The sequence below is a fragment of the Musa acuminata genome, chromosome BXJ3-2, assembly GCF_036884655.1.
Source record: "Musa acuminata AAA Group cultivar baxijiao chromosome BXJ3-2, Cavendish_Baxijiao_AAA, whole genome shotgun sequence".
Classification (NCBI taxonomy): Eukaryota; Viridiplantae; Streptophyta; class Magnoliopsida; order Zingiberales; family Musaceae; genus Musa; species Musa acuminata.
Window position 1 is genome coordinate 9,220,730 of NC_088350.1, and position 18,212 is coordinate 9,238,941.

Genomic DNA, 18,212 nt, shown 5'->3' on the forward strand with positions numbered 1-18,212 from the left:
TGCATGAAATACAAACGAGGAGTTAATGATCATGCATAATAAGATGTAATGAATTATGACATTTAGATATCATCGTTTGAATATCTATGATCATGTTTCCAAAATGATATATCATGAATGCTTGAATATCATGTTTGATATGCTCATGATGATGATTGATTTTTCGGTATCGTGCATAAAAAAAAATGAAATGTAATGTTAATGAATTTGTGCATTGAAACTATAATGATGCACAAATAAGAATGATTACTTACCTTTGTCATGATTTAGAAATTGATGTAAAGGGTTTTTCCCTTCTTTTTGACAATGACAAAGGAGGAGATAGATTGCTAGCATAATTCAAGAAAAAGGTAAAAAAATTACACTTCTCAAAAGAGAAGAAATTGCTATCTTGAACATCACCGATAATTGCTAGCTTGAAATGTCAAGAAAATGTAAAAACTTGTTTACCTTCTTGCACATCTAAAGAGAAGATGCAAATGTAACACTTGCCAAATTATTTGCTTGTCTCATGTAAAACATTATCTCTTGCTAGTTTGGCATTTTGCTAGCTTGCACTTTACAAAGAAAGCAAAAATGACACTTCTCAAAAGAGAAGAAAGAGCTTGTTATCTTGAACATCACAAGCTTGCCAAACAAAAATTGCAAAAGTGCTATCTTGCCTATCTCAAGAAGCAAAACTTGCAACTTGCACATTGCAATAGGAAGCAAGAATCATAAACTTACACAAGAAAGCTATCTTGCATTTGCTTTCGAAATTTTTGCTAGCTTGTATGTAGTAAAACTTGCATATCATAAAATTTGCTAGCTTTTAGTATAAAGAGAAGCAAATAGTTGCTGTCTCAAGAAAATTAAACATGCTAAACTTACACCTTGCAATGGAAGCAAAATTGCAAGCTCAAACATTGCAAAGGAAGCAAAAATTTGCTAGCTTGCAACTTGCATATTTCAAGAAGCAAGAGTTACCTTTTTGAACATCTCTAAATTGCTAGCTTGCATGTTCTAAAAGTGCTATCTTGTATGCTATAAAACCTGCATATCTAAAACTTGATAGCTTGAATGTTCTAAGCATGATGTAACACATTGCTAAATTTTCTGGCTTCAAAATTGCATGATGATAAAACTTGATATTATGTTTTTCAAGCAATGAGTTGAACCAAAATCACAAACACTTGATTGTGGTACTTCTCCTTTTTGTTGATGACAAAGGGGGAGAAGTATGTTGATGACATGACATGTTATGCATAAGTTTATGCATAAGTTCATGATGACGTGTTGCAAGTATTCATGATGAATATTGCTATGACTTGAATTCAGTTTGAATTCAAGATTCTATCAATATGGCATATTGATAGGGGGAGTTTGTTTAAACTCCGAGAGTTAAGGTTAACTCCGTCATCAAGTAGTTGTCATCATCAAAAAGGGGGAGATTGTTGAATCTCGTATTTTGAAGATGAAACTACTTGATATATGTTTATGATTTAATCTGCATTTTGAGTGACGCAGGATGCTTCGATCAGGATGAGACAATTAAAGCAGGAAAATCATGTTGTGCCGGAGGAACATGTCAGAAGATTGGACGTCGGGCCGGTGGATCGGTCAACGTATCGACAGAAGGCTTCGGGCCATGGACTCGGGCATCGGGCCAAGAAGAGCGGGTATTATGCCAAGGATATCGGAGTTGCGGAGTCAACTGGCCGATTGGGTAATAGGTTGCAGGAAAAGACGATGCGTCGAAGAATCGGACGGAGCGTCGAGGGACCAATGACATGCCGGACAACTTGGTTAATTGCTTAAGATTAATTGTATCGATCGAAGTTTTGTTATAAGTGTGCAGGATTAACTACGATGGAAGAAAGACATGCAGCAAGAGTTGCGCCGGAGTCAAGACAATAATCACGTTGGGAGTTCGAGAGCTCGACAGAAGTTCGGACAATCGTCGGAGGTTCTACGGGAACAAATCCGAGAAGTCCATAAGCTTGCCAAAGAAGCTCATCAGAACTCACCAAGTGTATCGTCACAGGTCCAGGAGTTTGCCGGAAGTCCGTAGGAGCATCACCGAGGGTTCATCGGATGATCGACGGAAGTTCGCCGGAAGCTCGCTAGAAGAAGCGATTGACGCACCGGAGCAAGTTGCAGTAAATGTCTTAGGAAAAATCATAGTTAGCACAATGATTAAGTTGGAAATGGGAGGTGATCCCATTAACTTAATCTTGGGGCAATTGGGCCCCTGAAAGACCCAAATTGGGCCGAATAGATCAACCCATTCGGACCCTGATTGCTGTGGGAGGTGCAACCGCCCAAGCCAGGAGGTAGCACCGCCTAGGCTAAGTCTCCGAGCGAGACTGGGCGGTGCAACCGCCCTAGCCAGGAGGTAGCACCGCCTGGGCTCAGTCTCCGAGCGAGACTAGGCGGTGCAACCTCCCCTAACAGGAGGTAGCACCGCTTGAGCTCGGTCTTCGAGCTCTGGCAGGCGGTGTAACCGCCCCAGTCAGGAGGTGCAACCGCTTGAGCTCGGTCTTCGAGCTCTGGCAGAGAGGTGCAACCGCCCCTGACAGAGGTGGCACCGCCTAGAGGCTCAGTCTTCAAGCTCTGCCAGGCGGTGCAACCGCCCCAGTCAGGAGGTGCAACCGCCTGATCCCAGAATTCCAGGAATTGACAGTTTTGAGCTCCAAATTTGAACTGGGTTGGGGCCTATAAATACCCCACCCATTCAGCACTGAAAGGTAATGAACCTACATCGAAATCTTGATCCTTTTCTGTGATTCTTAGAGCTCAAAACTGTTGTAAAAGCCAAAAGTTCTTCTCCCTCTATTCTTTCAAGTTCTGAGTTATAAAGATTGGAGAGAAAATTCTGTAAGGGTTGTCTCCTAAGCCCGTCAAAAGGAGTGAAACTGTAAAAGGGTGGTTGGCCTTCACCTATTGAAGGAAGGCCTCTAGTTGACGTCGGTGACCTCGTCGGTAGAGGAAGCCAAATGTGGAGTAGGTCAAGATTGACCAAACCACTCTAAATCTCGGTTTGCATTTACTTTGAGCATTTTATCTTTTCTGCAAACCTCCTAAATAGCTACTGCCTTCTGCGCTTTTACGAACGAGTTTCTAAGTTCAGAGCTTTCCGAATCTGCGTTTAGACATAAATCGGCTTTTTCGTACGATCATTACATTTCAGTTTACGTTTACGTTTTGATTTCAATCATAACTGCAAACTGCCTTCTGCGTATTTATAAAACATATCTCAAAGTTCAGTATCTTCAAAATTGACATTTAGACGTAAACCGGTTTTATCGTACGAACGTCGCATTTCAGTTTCCGCTTGCATTCTGATTTTCATCATAAACTGCAAACTACCTTTGTAGATTTACTTTAACGTCATCTCGCTTAATCTTAAGTTAAAGTAATCTTAGAATCGGCTTTTACATCGAAATCGTTTTTATCAAACGAACGCAGCTTTGGATTTTAATAGTGAAAGATTTCCGCTGCACTAATTCACCCCCCTCCTCTTAGTGCTCTTGATCCTAACACGGAGATGAGGTAACAAATTTAATAGATGCAGATTTATCATTTGATGAATTATTAAATGCCTTCCATGACTTATTTGATGAATGCAAGATTATTAATAGAAAATACAAATTGCTAAAAAAGGAGCATGATAGTCTTACTTGTAATTTTGATAAGTTAAAAACTGAATATCATGATAGTTTAAATTCATGCATCAAATGCCATGATCTAGAAACTCTCCAAAAGGAAAACCTGCTACTTAAGGACACCTTGAAGAAATTCGAGGTTGGTAGCAAGTCATTGAACATGATCCTTGCAAACAAGGGTCACGTTCCCAAAAGAAGTGGAATTGGATTTGTGAGAAGTTCTCACCAAAATCCAACCACCTTCATAAAAGGCCCCATCTTACATGTTCAACACTAAAACAAATGCAACTTTTATTACAAATTTGGACACAAGACGCATTATTGTCCATTCAAGAAAATTAGTCTAAACAAATTGATTTGGGTTCCTAAAGGAACCATGATAAATTCTATGCAACATGATAGACAATGTAGATCTATTTGTGAGGCACCCAAAAGCAAATGGGTACCTAAAAATCATCATTTCTTGTAGAAAACTAAACCATCGCAAGCTAGGAGCAAGAGATGGTACCTTGATAGTGGATGCTCAAGGCATATGACCGGAGATCTATCTCAATTCTCTAAGTTCACTAGCATAGACGAAGGCTATGTCACCTTCGGAGACAATAACAAGGGTAAAATCATTGGCAAAGGAACCATAGGTAACAAATCCAACTTCTTTATTGAAGATGTTTTGTTAGTTGATGGTTTAAAACATAACCTCTTGAGCATTAGTCAATTATGTGATAAAGGATATATTGTCAGATTTGAATCTAATGCTTGCATCATTGAAAAACCACACAAAAACATATCTATGATTGCATTGAAACAAAATAACATATACACTATTGACATCAATGATTTGTGTAATGAAATGTGTTTTTCTGTTTTGAATGAGGATGCTTGGATATGGCATAGAAGATTAGGTCATGCTAGCATGAAACTAATCACTCAAATATCATCTAAAGAACTTGTAAGAGGAATTCCTCGTATCAAGTTCATCAAAGATAATGTATGTGATGCTTGCCAATTAGGTAAACAAATTAAGGGTAGTTTCAAATCTAAGAATCAAATAAGCACCTCTAGGCCCTTACAATTGATCCATATGGACTTGTTCGGACCAATCTCCACATCAAGCCTAGGAGGTAGCAAATATGCCTTCGTCATTGTGGATGACTATAGCAGATACACATGGACTTAATTCTTAAAACAGAAAAGTGAATGCCTTAGATATTTTATCAAGTTTTGTAAACTTGTTCAGAATGAGAAAGGTTCTATGATTTCGTCAATTAGAAGTGATCATGGTGGTGAATTTCAAAACCATAATTTCTAGGAATTTTGTGAACTCAATAGATACAACCATAATTTCTCTACTCCTAGAAATCCTCAACAAAATGGAGTAGTAGAAAGAAAAAATCAAAATTTACAAGAAATGGCAAGAACCATGTTGAATGAACACAACCTACCCAAATATTTTTGGGCCGAAGCTGTAAATACTGCATGCTATATTTTGAATAGAGTTCTAGTAAGACCCCTACTAACCAAAACTCCCTATGAGTTATGGAACAACAAAAAACCCAATGTTTCATATTTTAAAGTCTTTGGGTGTAAGTGTTTTATCTTAAATGAAAAGGATAACTTAGGAAAATTTGATGCTAAATCCGATGAAGGAATCTTTCTTAGTTATTCTTCGGTTTCTAAAGCCTTTCGTATCTTCAATAAAAGAACCTTAATTATTGAAGAATCCATTCATGTTGTTTTCAATGAGATTTCCGAAATTAGGAAAAACGATTTTGATGATGATGTTAATTTTGATTCCTTAAATTTAAATGAAACCCCATCTCCAACTAGCAACTTGGATGCATCCACTTCCGAAACATCCTTACCCAAGGATTGGAAGTATGTAGATGCTCATCCTAAGGAGCTAATCCTAGGAGACACATCAAAGGGGGTTCAAACACGTTCTTCTCTTAAAAATTTTTGTTCCAACGCCGCTTTTCTCTCCCAAATTGAACCCAAATGTATTGACGAAGCCATGAAAGATGATTCATGGACTATCACAATGCAAGATGAATTAAATCAATTTGAGAGAAATGAGGTGTGGAAGCTTGTTCCTAGACAAAATGATCATTTAGTTATTGGTACTAAATGGGTTTTTAGAAACAAGCAAGATGAATATGGTATCGTGGTTAGAAACAAGGCTAGATTAGTGGCCAAAGGTTTCAACCAAGAAGAAGGTATCGATTATGAAGAAACCTTCGCTCCTGTGGCTCGATTAGAAGCCATAAGGATGCTCCTTGCCTACGCTAGTAGTAATAATTTTAAGTTGTTTCAAATGGATGTTAAAAGCGCTTTTCTAAATGGCTTTATTTCCGAAGAAGTCTATGTTGAACAACCTCCTGGATTTAAAAATAATAGCCTCCCTAATCATGTGTTTAGATTAACCAAAGCTCTCTATGGTTTAAAACAAGCTCCGAGGGCTTGGTATGAGAGACTTAGTTCTTTTCTTATTGAAAATAATTTCACAAAAAGCAAGGTTGATACTACATTGTTCATCAAGAATTTTGAAAATAATTTTCTCATTGTTCAGATTTATGTTGATGATATTATCTTTGGCTCTACGAATGAATCTCTTTGTGAATCTTTTGCTAAAACTATGAGTCTTGAATTCAAAATGAGCTTAATGGGAGAATTAACATTCTTCTTAGGCTTACAAATCAAACAACTAAGCAATGGCATCTTTATTAGTCAAACTAAATATGCTATGAATTTATTAAAAAAGTTTAATATGAACAACTCAAAGGCTATTAACACTCCTATGAGCACCTCCACTAAGTTAGAAATTGATGAAAGTGGAGAAAGCTTCGATCAAAAAACTTATAGGGGTATGATAGGAAGTTTACTTTACCTCACTACAACCAGACCAGACATCATGTTCAGTGTAGGACTTTGTGCTAGATTTCAATCAAACCCTAAGATATCTCATCTCAAAGCAGTTAAAAGAATACTTAGATATCTTAATGGTACCACAAATCTAGGATTATGGTACCCAAAATCAGAGAATTTTGAGTTAATTGCTTATGCTGATGCGGACTTTGCTGAGTGTAGACTAGATAGAAAAAGCACATCAAGATCATGTCAATTTTTAGGACATGCCTTTGTTTCCTTGTCATCTAAGAAATAAAACTCGGTTGCACTATCAACAACCGAAGCTGAATATATTGCAGCAAGTGCATGCTGTGCACAAGTTGTATGGATGAAAAACACCTTAGAATATTACAAAGTTAATCTTAAAAATATTCCCATTAAATATGATAACACAAGTGCAATATGCTTAACTAAGAATCCTATACAACACTCAAGAACAAAACATATTGATATTAGACATCACTTTATACAAGATCATGTTACTAATCATGACGTAACCATAGAGTTCATTGATACTAAACATCAACTAGCTGACATTTTTACAAAACCTCTAAGTGAAGAACAATTTGATTTCATAAGAAGAGAATTAGGAATGTTGATGTGTCCGAATAGATAAACTAGTTAAAATTATTTTTCAGACTTTATTGAATGATCAAATCACTTGATTGCCATTACATAACATGTGTTGAAATGTTTTGTCTTCATGATTGTATTTGAAAATCTGTAGCATAGTCTTGTCCGAATGCATGAAAGAATTCATCTCATTTTCGGATTCGCTTAACAGTTGGAATGCCAAAAATCAAATTTTCTCATACACTCTTATGAAAAATATTTTTTCTGAAATGGATTTGATGAAATAATTCCTGCTTATGAATTCCATCTTGAAATATGGATGATAGTATTTTTACTTGCAAAAAGCTGGTTCAAACACATATCTTGACTCAAAGTAAACTCACAAATAGCTGGAATCACAAATGACTTTCCTCCTTCATGCACAAAGGATTATAACAAAAAAAAGAAGGAAGAAGTATTCAAAGCAATCTACGTATCATGCCTTCCTTTATATGCTTGATAACTTGCTTATATTGTTCTCCTGGTATCACATCTATCATTCTTTTTGTTGATGACAAAGGGGGAGAAATATATGAATTGATGCTATAAACACTGATGGTATGATTATGCCATGCTTGCATCACCAAGAGATATATGAACAGATGCCATGCGTTAATTTGCATTATGCCTTGAGTTGATATCTTACCAAGTGAAGAAATGCAACACTTGCTAAAATATTTGAAATGTGTACATCATGTAATGATATCAAAATCTTACTTCACAGCTTTACATGTTGATATCTTACAATATGATGAATTGCTACAATTACCATCATTCAAAATTGTTATGTAAAATTTGAAAATGAATGTCAAGCCTTGACATCATCTTCAGAGAGATACATCATGATGGGAGTATTGATAAGTTCAAATGATTTAACTTATCAATATGTGGCTTGAATTCTTAGGTCTTGAATTCAAGAATGACTTATCTCAAGTATGGCATATAGACAGGGGGAGTTAAGGTTAACTCCATTATCAATTGATTGTCATCATCAAAAAGGGGGAGATTGTTGAATCTCGGATTTTGATGATGAAGTCAATTGTCATTTGTTATCTAATCTATATGTTGAGATAAGTGTGCAGGATTAACTACGATGAAAGTAAGACATGCAGCAGGAGTTGCGCCGGAGTCAAGACAATGATCACGTTGGGAGTTCAAGAGTTCGATGGAAGTTCGGACAGTCGTCGGAGGTTCTGCGGGAACAAATCCGAGAAGTCCATAAGCTTGCCAAAGAAGCTCGTCGGAACTCACCAAGTGAATCGTCGCAAGTCCAGGAGTTTGCTGGAAGTCCGCAGGAGCATCACCGAGGGTTCATCGGATGATCGACGGAAGTTCGTCGGAAGCTCGCCGGAAGAAGCGATTGACGCACCAGAGCAAGCTGTAGTAAATGTCTTAGGAAAAATCATAGTTAGCACATTGATTAAGTTGGAAATGGGAGGTGATCCCATTAACTTAATCTTGGGGCAATTGGGCCCCTGAAAAACCCAAATCGGGCCGAATGGATCAACCCATTCGGACCCTGATTTCTGCCAAGCGGTTGAACCGCCCAAGGCAGGAGGTTGCACCGCCTGGGCTCAATCTCCGAGCGAGACTGGGAGGTGCAACCGCCCCAGCCAGGTGGTGGCACCGCCTGGGGCTCAGTCTCCGAGCGAGACTGGGCGGTGCAACCTCCTCTGACAGGAGGTGGCACCACCTGAGCTCAGTCTTTGAGCTCTGCCAGGCGGTGCAACCGCCTCAGTCAGGAGGTGCAACCGCCTGAGCTCGGTCTTTGAGTTCTGTCAGGAGGTGCAACCGCCCTTGACAGGAGGTAACACCGCCTAGAGGCTCAGTCTTCGAGCTCTGCTAGGCGGTGTAACCGCTCCAGTCAAGAGGTTTAACCACCTGATCCCGGAATTCTAGGAATTGATAATTTTGAGCTCCAAATTTGAATTGGGTTGGGGCCTATAAATACCCCACCCATTCAGCACTGAAAGGCAGTAATTTAACACCGAAATCTTGATCCTTTTCTGTGATTCTTAGAGCTCAAAATTGTTGTAAAGCCCAAAAGTTCTTCTCCCTCTGTTCTTCCAAGTTCTAAGTTGTAAAGAGATGAGAGAAAATTTCTGTAAGGGTTGTCTCCTAAGCCCGTCAAAAGGAGTGAAACTGTAAAAGGGTGGTTGGCCTTCGCCTATTGAAGGAAGGCCTCTAGTTGACGTCGGTGACCTCGTCGGTGGAGGAAGCCAAAAGTGGAGTAGGTCAAATTGACCAAACCACTCTAAATCTCGGTTTGCATTTACTTTGAGCATATTATCTTTACTACAAACCTCCTCTGAAGCTTACTGCTTTATGTGCATATACGATCGGGTTTCAAGCCTTTCACTTTCCAAATCAGCGTTTAGACGTAAATCTGCTTTTTCGTACGATCATCATATTTCAGATTGCGTTTACGTTTTGAGCTCTACCATAGCTGCAAACTGCTTTTATACTCTTGCTTAAACTGCATCTTGCCTAATCAAGTGATTTACGAATCAGCATTTAGATGTAAATCAGTTTCTTCATACGAACGTCGTATTTCAGTTTGCGCCTATATTCTGATTTTCATCATAGCTGCAAACTGCCTTCATAGATTGACTTTAACATCATCTTGCTTAGAATCGGCTTTCACACAGAAATCATTTTTATCGTTCGAACGTAGTTTCGTTTTAATCACAGAAAGATTTCCGCTGCACTAATTCACCCCCCCCCCCCCCCTCTTAGTGCTCTTGATCCTAACAGTTGCCCAATCGGTGGTTGACCTCCGCAACCCCAATATCCTTGGTGCAATTCCGCTCTCCTTAGCCCGATGCCCGACGTCCGAAGCCTTCTGCCGTCCAATATCCTGACGTGATCTCCTCCGGTGCAACGTTAATTCCTCCTGCGTCAACTGTCTAATCCTGATCGAGTAGACCTGCATCACTCAAAATGCTTTTAAACATCTAAACACAATCAATTAGTTTCATCATCAAAATCTGAGATTCAACAATCTCTCCATTTTTTATGATGACAACTAATTGATGACTAACGAAGTTAACCTTAACTCCCCAGAGTTTAACTAAACTCCCCCTATCAATATGCCATTGATTGAACACTTGGATTATCCCAAATCCAAGTAACATTCATCATATGTTATGAAAAACATTTAAACCATCATGTAAATATATAAAAAATATTTAATTCAATGCAAAAGTCATCAATATACTTCTCCCCCTATGTCATCAACAAAAAGGAGAAGTAGCTCTAGCTATTTTAAAAGATATGCAAATTTTTGTAAAATAAAGCTAGATTTTCATCACAACATATATGCACAAAAGCATAGCAAAATTCTTAAGTTCAATCATGGCAATTCAACACTTGCTTCTTGTGCAAGATTGCACTTTGCTTTTCTTTGCATATTCTCACTAGCAAAAGCTTTCTCCCCTTTGTTTTTGTCGAAAAGAAGGGAATAGTACAAGCTAGCCAACATTTGCCTTGAGCTAGCAATCTTTCTCCCCCTATGTCATTGTCGAAAAGAAGGAGAGGAACCAATGATTTAGACTTTTACATAAATTATGAATTTACATCAATCAATATTTCAATCATCACATGATACATACAAGACAAAAATGCAAAGAAATCATGTCATGAAAGACATCAATTGTTAAACATGATATGATAATAGTCTCAAAATTTTCAATTTGCAATACATGTGATACATTGCAATACTAAAAAATTTAATGTGATGCTTTTAAGGATATCAACCTATTTTTGATACAAAGCATGACAAGAGCAATTATATTACAAGTTTTCTAAGTTCTGCATTTTTTTGCTTCTTTCGAGATAGCAATTCTTTGCTTCTCTATAAGCTAGCAACTTTTACGATATGCAAGTTTTACTACATACAAGCTAGCAAATTTAAAGATGTGCAAGTTGGCATATTTGCTTTTCTTTGCAATGTGCATGATAGTATTTCTTTGTAATGTTCAAGATAGCAAATTGTACATCATGCTAGCTAGCATATTAAAGATGTTCAAGAAAGTAAGCTCTTTCTTCTTTTTTGAGAAGTGTCATTTTTGCTTCCTTAGAAAAATACCAAACTAGCAAGGGACCATGTTTTACATGAGGCAAGCAAACAATTTGGCAAGTGTTACATTTGTATCTTTTCTTTATATGTGCAAGAAAGTAAGCAAATTTTTGTATTTTCTTGACATGTGCAAGGTGGCTAATTTATCCTTGAGATTACCCTTTATCATTGGCAAGTGTTACATTAGTAACTTTTTCTCTCCCTTTGTCATTGGCAAAAAGAAAGGAAGATTCAAGTCATGAATATCAAAATAATAATTTTATTATGAATATTTCATCATTATATGCATCATTATTGCATGCATAATACCAAATCATCATATATATTTTCAAAACATATAAACTCATCATTATATACATGATTCCAAATCATTATTCATATCATTTCAATCATTGTATCAATCATCACTATAACTCATCATGCACAAAATGTAAAATCATCTAACATGATACAAACATTTATTTTCAAAATATTTATCACTATTTTCATGTATGATAATAAAGTATTCATGATATACATTATATGCATATATCATCACAATACAAAGCAATTGCATGCATAATTTCAAATTATAAATGTTTCAAATCATGATGGTATTAACTTGTCAAATTTCATCCGACCATTCATGATCATAACTTTTCATTTGTATGCATCAAAATAATATCAAGAGTATTTAATGCATAATTTTATATCACCGCATAAGGAATATCAAGAAGAGTTATTGGGTGATGAGATAAATATTTCATGAGTACAAGGAATTGCATAAAAATCATATCATGAAAAGATAATAACAGAAGACACGTTCTGTTTTGAAAAAATCTCCTCTTAAATAATCAAGGAAAAATCTTAGGAGATCATGATATAGATAAAATTCATTCAATCTTAGAATAAGATATTAATTCAAGCATATAAAATTTCTCAATTCATTATGAATCATAAAAAGAATTATGGTTTTGAAATATCATGATTCATTTAGGAAAATTTTCTCTTTAGTGCACGATAAGAAGAAATATAGCAATGATACCAATCATAATTCATTTGGATAATAGTTGCTAAAAAGGAACATTGAGGATACAAGATCTTGATTTTTATAGAGTAAATCTCAAGTTATAAATCTCAAAAAATCAATATAAAGCTCATTCAAATTCAAATCATCAAATCAAAATTATTTTCAAGATATTCATAAAAAGATGATAAAATAGATTCATCAAACCAAGAATTTTCAAGAAAAAATACTTTTAAAATCTCATGCATAAAATGGTATTAAAACATTTAATATTTTCATTCCATCATTTTGTATTTGTTTTATTGAACATAATTTTAAATGATTCTTATAGATAACTAAAACTTCTTTAGTTTTAATTTATATGATTGACTTTATCTTAGCATGCTCAAATTTTGTTCATATGTCAAAATCATACATCTTGTTTGAAAACCAAAGACAAGGTTCATAAAAAAAATCATCAAGCCTTCCTTTCAAAAGTCATGCATCGTCATTGAAAATCAATATAGAAATCGTCAAAATACACATTCTTGCTTCTCAAGCATATACATAAAATTAATCTTACTAGGTGTATAAGCATTAGATTTATATCTAACATTTTATTGCATTAACATAACACATGCAATTTTCAAGAAAATTAATCCTAAACTAAATTAAAAATAACTCATGAAAGTACTATGTAATTTCAAAATAAATTACGGGGATTTCGATTACCTCATTGTTGAAATTGGTTGAGGCATAGTTTGCCACCTCGCCTTTCTTGATTTTCTCCTCGTCTTCGGAAGAGCTCAATTCATCCTAATTTTTACTCTTCTTACGTTCAAAGCAAGTAGTTCCATTCTTTTTTCTTTTTAATTTTTGTTTCATTTGTAGTTTAAGTTCATCACTTGAGCTTATGCTCGAGTGGTCTTCATGTGTTCTATGTCCGAAATCCTTCCTGTCCTTTAGAAGGTTGTTCTCGAGTTTTTTTTTTGTCACATTGTTCATTTCGTAGGTCATTAGAGACCCAATAAGTTCTTCGAGAGGGAATGTTTTAAGGTCCTTGGCCTCTTGAATGACCGTAACTTTTGGATCCCAACTTTTTGAAAGGGATCTTAAGATTTTAGTGACTAGTTCAAAATTAGATAAACTTTTACTAAGAGCTTTGAGCCCATTGATGACATCCGTGAAACGGGTGTACATGTCTCCGATGGACTCACTTGGTTTCATCCGGAAAAGTTCGTAAGAATGCACAAGAATATTGATTTTGGACTCTTTCACTCGGCTAGTGCCTTCATTAGTGACATCTAGAGTTCTCCAAATATCAAAAGCCGAGTCACACATCGAAACACGATTAAATTTATTTTTGTCAAGTGTACAATATAAGGCATTCATAGCCTTTGCATTTAGAGAAAACATCTTCTTCTCCAAATCATTCCAATGGTTCATTGGGAGAGAAGACATTTCAAATCCATTTTTGACTATGTGCCATAAATTTAAATCCAAAGAAAGTAAGAAAACTCTCATTCGAGTTTTCCAACAAGTGTAATCCATCCCATTGAAAAAGGGAGGACGAATGAGAGAGTGACCCTCTTGAAAGCCATAAAGAGCCATTTCTATTTGGGTGTTAAACCAAAGTAGAAAACCGTGGCTCTGATACCAATTGTTAGGATCGGAGTGGCACTAAGAGGGGGGGGTGAATTAGTGCAGCAGATTAAAACGTTGGTTTCGACAAATCATTCATACGATAAAAACCGAACTTGAAAAGCTTAACTTGAACGCATGTTCATAAAGGTGTGCAGCAAAGGTAATGAGGAAATAAAGCATGTAAGAAGGTTTGCAGTAATGTAAATAGCAATAAGAAAATGCAAACCAGAGATCACGCCAATTTTAAAGTGGTTCGGTCAAATGACCTACATCCACTTGCGAGGCCCTCTTCGATGAGGCTCCCACCTTCCACTAGCAAATCTCTTGAAGGGGAAGGACAAATACCCCTCTTACAACCTTTTTACAAGTGGTTCACACTCTTACAAATTTTCAAAAAGAAAGAGGGAGGTGAACACTCCAGCTATTGAAAACAAAAACTTGCTAAAGGCTTTGCTAAGACTTTTATCTCAATCTCTTACTTCTTAAAGGTTGTGTTGTCTGCTGAGAAATGAGAGGTATTTATAAGCCCCAAAAGGATTTAAATTTGGGCTCCAAATTTTGAATTCTCTTGGGTTTCTGAGGTCGGCGGTGCCACCGCCTGTCAATGTCTGATACTGACAGTGTACTGGCAGTGCCACCGCTGGACCTCTCGGGTGCTGGGCGGTGCCACCGCTCAGTCCAGCGATGCCATCGCTCAGTCCAGCGGTGCCACCGCTTAGTTCTCGGGTTCTGGGCGGTGCCACCACCTATATTATTTCAACTCATTGGTTGGGCTCTAAACTTGGCCCAAACCAGTCCAAACTTGAGCCCAATTGGCCCCTACTTGGGTTATAGGATTAACACCTAATCCTAACCCTAATTAACGTGCTAAATACGAATTTAAAGATATTTTCTAAGCTATTACAAAGTCCGTAAGTCAAGACTTCTTCCGACGAGCTTCCGGCGAACTTTTGGCGGTCTTCCGATAAACTCTCGGAAACCATTCTGCGGACTCCCGACAAGCTCCTTGACTTCACGATTTGATATTGACGAGTTCCAATGAGCTTCTTCGGCAAGCTCCAATCTTTCTTGGCGAGCTCCGCGAACTTCCAACGAACCTTCCGACGAGCTTCCAAAAAAGCCTTCGGCAAGCTCCCTACTCATTATCGGCTAGTTCCGGCAGCATTCTCAACGAACCTTCGGACTTCCGTCGAACTCTCGAACTCGCAACGAATCCTTCACGCTTGACTCCAACACTTTGTTTCACTTTATGTCTTCATCGTTATCGTAGTTTATCCTGCACACACAAGCTAAAACTCTACTCCGATCTAGACAATTATTACAACGCGAATTGACATTCTATTGCTCGGCACGTCATTGGTTGGCACTTCGTCCGATTCTTCAGCGCATCGTCCTCTCTTGCGGCTTGTTGCCCAATCGGGGGTTGACCTCCGCAACCCCGATATCCTTGGCGTAATTCCGCTCTCCTTGGCCCGATGCCCGACGTCCGAAGCTTTCTGCCGTCCAATATCCTAACGTGATATCCTCCGGCGCAACGTCAATTCCTCCTGCGTCAATTGTCTAATCCTGATCAAGTAGACCTGTATTACTCAAAATGCTTTTAAACATCTAAACACAATCAATTAGTTTCATCATCAAAATCTGAGATTCAACAGTATCCTATCCATGTTCGCCCTTTTTTCAGGAGTCTTTGGGATATACTCCTAGAAAGCGATATCCCATGTTTGTGTGAGATCTCTCTTGGAATTTTTCATACCAAATCTTTTGACAATGGTGTCTATGTGCTTAGATTAGAACAAGCCAAGCATCCTCTTAGATCTATCTCTATAGATCCAAATCCCCAAGATATAGGATGCTTCCCCCAAGTTCTTCATGGAAACATTTCTAGATAACCAAGCATTTATTATTGATAGCATTTCTATATTATTTTCAATGATCAGGATATCATCCACATATAACACCAAGAAGGTGATAGCGCTTCCACTTACCTTCCTGTACACACAAGACTCATCTTCATTCTTAACGAAGTCATAAGATCTGATTGCCCCATCAAATCTTATGTTCCAACTTCGGAAAGCTTGTTTTAGTCCATAAATGGATCTAAGCAACCTGTACACCTTATCTAGGCAGTCCTTGGACATGAATCCCTCGGATTGTATTATATACACCTCCTCCTCGAGGTTTCCATTGAGGAATATGGTTTTCACATCGATCTACCATATCTCATAATTATAGTATACTGTAATAGTTAATTGAATTCGAATGAATTTTAACATTACTACAGGTGAGAAAGTTTCGTCATAGTCAACACATTGTCTTTGACGATACCCTTTAGCCACTAGCCTTGCTTTATAGGTCTCTACCTTTCTATCTACTCCAATCTTTTTCTTAAAGATCCACTTATAATCGATGGGTACAATACCCTTGGGTGCATCAACTAGGTTCCAAACCTTGTTAGAGTATATGGAATCCATCTCAGAATTCATGGCTTCTTGCAACTTCCTAGAGTCTATACTCATAATAGCCTCCTCGTAGGTCTGAGGATTAATATCATCAATATCCTCTCCTCTAATATGTCTTACAAATCTCTTTGGAGGATGGGATACTCTATCGGACCTTTGAATCATTCCCTCATGGATGTGACCTAGCCTATAATGCCACAAGTATGCACTATTCACCTCATCTTGTTTCCTCTTAGACACACTTACATTTAAGATATGTGGAGTAGTGTCTAGCATAAACAAACCATTATACAATGTTCCTCTCATGAATCTTCAAGGCTTTGCCAGAATCTATAACAAATTACAGATGTGATAAGCAATATCGTTATCCAATACTAATGCACTATCACAAAAATCTGATAATTGGAGATTGATCATGAATGTACCTGAAACTTCTCCAAGCTTCTGTTTCGCCCTCTCTGCATGGTACTCTTTCAGTTTATCTTCCAATGCCCATCTTTGCCATAGTGGAAGCATTGGCCTTTATCCTTTGTTAGGTCTTTCTTAGCAATCTTTACTTTACCTGGTCTGCCCTTGCCCTTACCATTCTTAAGGGACTTTTCTACTTTCCTTTTCTTTCTGGTTACACTAGGGTAGAGAATGGCTTCTCTTTCTTGATAGTGCTCTTTGCCTCCCTCAACATATTGAGAAGCTCTGGGAGAGTCACCTCAAGCTTATTCATATTAAAATTCATTATGAACTGTGGAAAGGAATCTAGTAGGGACTGAAGTACAATGTCCACATACAAGTTATCCTTAGGATATGGTTCTGAACTAGTGTCCCCTCAGTCATTCTAGCTCAGAAAAGGCTCTTGGATATCTCATATCGCTGAGTCCTTTCCTATTTCTCAAACAGTTTATAGACATATAGTAGTATGTTTATAGCATCCATCTTTCCATGTTATTTTTGTAACTCAAAAGTCATAGAGCCCAACATATAACACCGAGCAAGAGTGAAGTCATCAATTTACTTCACGTAGTAAGCAATCTCATCCTTGCTTGCCCCTTTCCTTAGGCGTAGGCATCACTATATCAAGGATGTATGCTATTTTCTCTACTGTGAGAAAATTCTCAAGTTGTAGAGCCAATCCGTATAATTTGGACTAGTGAGGCGATTGACATCAAGTATGCCATGTAAGGGATTTGAAAGCGATATTTTCTAAAATAAAGATGCAGTAGAAATAAATAACATGTAAATTTTATAAAAAAATAAATAATCAAGATATGGACTTTTATCTTAATATGCTCCCACTATTTTACTAACGAGTCATACGACACCCTCAGCACGTGAAACCGAAGTCTCCGGTAGACTTCTAGTGGGGAACAAGATCCAATCACACTAAGCCCAAAAGGTAGGCAACTCTTGCCGATCACAACTCCTTGTGATTCCCATCCTGTTCGGCCTTCGATTCACTATGGTCTCGATTAACCATGATATTCGGTTAAGTCAACACTATCATTACAAGATGAGTCTGATTCGATGATATACCCTCAAGGGACTCGACCAAGCATACCATGTCCTCAAGTCACCAGTGACATCTCTATGTCATAAGCAAGATAGCAAAATCGCGATATAGATGAGCCTCGAGGGACAAGACCAACTTAACCTACACCGGTAATCGGTCCCTACATATAATGATGGAAGGCCATGTGGGTCAATCTAATTGTCTCACGTTTACCGACTTAATATTATCGAGAGAGGGGTTTCTATAATTTGATCTCCTAATATGACATATCACATATATACATATTTAATATATATCTACATCGTATGCAAATATATATACATATTTGGTAGGTGTATAAGCAATCCACCAGATGATCATAGACCACAGCCTAATGTGA